General features: G+C 31.9%; 1 pseudogene; it reads left to right on the top strand.

Annotated features, from left to right (window-relative positions):
- Positions 1–494: 494 nt before the first annotated feature.
- Positions 495–1260, top strand: LOC100394950 (radixin pseudogene; annotated as a pseudogene).
- Positions 1261–3245: the final 1985 nt, after the last annotated feature.

Below are 3245 nucleotides of genomic sequence, written 5' to 3' on the forward strand. Positions count from 1 at the left end.
CGAGGTTGGGAGTCGAAGACCAGCCTGGTCAACGTGGTGAAACCCTGTCTCTACTAATAATGCAAAAAATTAGCCGGGTGTGGTGGCACCATGCCTGTAATCCCAGCTACTTAGGAGGTTGAGGCACAAGAATTGCTTCAACCCAGGAGGAGGAGATTGCAGTGAGCAAGATCACGCCACTGCACTCCAGCCTGGGTGACAGAGTGAGACTCTGTCTCAAAAAATAAAATAAAATAAAGTAAGAAATAAATAAAAATAGAAAAGGGAACTGAAATATGGCTAGTGGTTGATGCTGGGGTCTGAATATTTATTAGCATGATGACAAGTTAACACCTAAAATTGGTTTTCCCTGGAGTAAAATCAGAAATATTTTATTTAATGACAAAAAATTTGTTATAAAGCCATTCTACAAAAAGCACCTGATTTAGTTTTTTATGCACCTCGTCTGAGAATCAATAAGCCGATTTTGGCCTTATGTATCGACAACCATGAACTATGCATGCGAAGAAGGAAGCCTGATACTACTGAAATACAATAGATGAAGGCTCAGGATAGGGAGGAGAAACATCAGAAGCAGTTGGAAAGGGCACAATTAGAAAATGAAAAGAAGAAAAGAGAAATAGCAGAAAAGGATAAAGAAAGAATAGCACGTGAAAAGGAAGAGCTAATGGAACGTCTAAAACAAATTGAAGAACAGACAAAACCCAGAAAGAACTAGAACAGACTCGAAAAACTCTAGAACTGGATCAAGAACAAAAACGAGCAAAAGAAGCAGAGTGGCTTGAAAAGGAGAGTGGAGCTGCTGAAGAGGCGAAGTCTGCCATAGCAAAACAAGCTGCCGACCAGATGAAGAATCAGGAGTAGCTAGCAACAGAACTTGCTGAATTCACTGCCAAGATTGCACTTCTAGAAGAAGCCGAGAAGAAAAAGGAAGAAGAAGCCACTGAGTGGCAGCACAAAGCTTTCACAGCCCAGGAAGACTTGGAAAAGACCAAAGAAGAGTTAAAAACTGTGTTGTCTGTCCCCACACCACCTCCACCTCCATCACCACCAGTCATTCCTCCCCGAAAACAAACGTGATAAACATAATAAGAATAATGCTAAGGCTCGTGCTGAATTATCAAATGAAGAGATAATGAACCATAGAAGCGAGGAAGAACAGAAACACAGAAAAATGTACGTGTTAAGAAGCAACTTCAATTATTAAGTTCAGAATTAGCCCAAGCCAGAGATGAAAGCAATTTGAGGTTTTTAATCTGATTTTTAAAAAGATAAATATGAATAATTATTATGTCGTCTATAAATTTTAAAAATTAATGAAAAAGCCTGTGTGAATAACTTTTTTCTTATATACATTTTAATTATATACATTTTTTGAAATATTAAATTGGAATAGTTTCAGAAGGAATGGTACAAATTGGTAAAACCAAACTGTCAAATGTAGGGCACATTAAAATATTGATAAATTAGATGAAAGATGAAATTCTAATGTTTACATAAAATTTGGTTTAAAAAATATACCATTCTTCCCATTTAGCTAATATTTCTCTATTTTATGTATTATGTTCACTTGGAAAATCCTATCACTACAAGATAACAAAACAAATGTTTAAGTATAAAACTTCTATCAAATTGACCATTATTTTGTCTAAAAATAACTCAACTTATTTAATGTAGTCAATTTTTTACTTCCTAATAATATTTTTTAAAAGAGACAACTTGATTTCAAGGTTTGATTTTGGGAGGAGATTAACGTCATGAATATTACTTAACAGATTTATATTTAGAATTATATTGAGAGATTTAAAAAGCTGTAGAGAACATTAATGTAATCAATGGCAAGTGCAGAACTAAATGATTTCTGTCAAATAATATTAGTGCATTTTGAAAGTTTTATAAATGCCTAAATTAAGGTATGAATTGTTTTAACTCTTATCTTTCATCAAATGTCTTCTATTTTCAATCAGTATTTCTATGTTACGCCTTTTAAGTTGACAGAATGAATCATTTCTCCTATCTTCAAATAAAAAAGTGTCTAAAACATTAATAAAATACAAAGGTCCATTTCTGACCTTGCAAGTATGTGATATGCTATATATAACAATATAATATCTGTTAAATAATAAAGAAATACCTCTTGCCTTGATAAAGTTAGATGTTAAGAAATTGTGTCAATATATTATTCAGACAATAGCTGAATAATATATCTCTCTTGTTATCTATGTAAATTCAGAAATAAAGATGTCAATAATTGTAGGCCATCTTCTTCCCAGAAATTTCTGGAGAGAATGTGAGTTTATTCCAATGTGATTTTATTATCAAACAATGAGAACTTTCAGGCAGATATGTGCATTTCTAAGAATATATTGGATTTGTCAGGAGAAAACAGTTTATTTCCATATGAATATTATCAAAATATCCCCTCACAATTTGGCAGTGTAAGTATAAATTTCCAAATTTTGTTTTACAAAGTTAGAAAAACAATAATTGTACACTTTATTCAACTCATTTGTTCTTATACATACACATACATTTAATTAAGATTTAATTAAAATTAAATACATTTCTTTACATAATCTTCAGTTGGTAATCTTCAATTACCACCATGTGACATCGAGTGGACTTGCTGCCCACATTTTTGCCTTATTTCCAAGTTTCAAATAATTTTTCCATCACCAGAATTCTTTCAAAAAACATCTTCTAAAAGAAATTTGGATGTACTGTGTAAAGAAAAACCCTTCTGTGTCTGTTGTCACATTCAACTTCAATTTTCAATCCTATGCTTTGTTATACATCTTTAGAAACAGGTTGTGATTTTGCATGTCTCTGACTCTTCCAAGCTATTTCATTCTGTGTTGCTTACTCTGAGGTTCTGAAGTTAAGCTTTAATCTCCATAAAGCATTCCAACAAAAGATCAAAGAAGGAACACTTCAACAGTTGCACAGAAAACTATAGAGAACATTGTGAAATACTGGAATACATGGTTTCACTATTTAGTTAAAGATTGATGTTTTGTGAAGTTTTATAAATATATTCACAGTATACACCTTGAAAATATTTATATATGAATTCATTTTTTGTTGTCTCACAATTGTAGGAAATGAAAAGCAAATGTCTTATTTTTGACATTCAGTGCTACGTATACTTTTCCTATTTTTCACAAAGACCTCTAACAAGAGTAAAACTTTAGAATTTGAAAATGTGTCTATATTTATTAGAATGGAAAAGCTTTATATATATATAT

The sequence above is a fragment of the Callithrix jacchus genome, chromosome X (genome assembly GCF_049354715.1).
Source record: "Callithrix jacchus isolate 240 chromosome X, calJac240_pri, whole genome shotgun sequence".
Classification (NCBI taxonomy): Eukaryota; Metazoa; Chordata; class Mammalia; order Primates; family Cebidae; genus Callithrix; species Callithrix jacchus.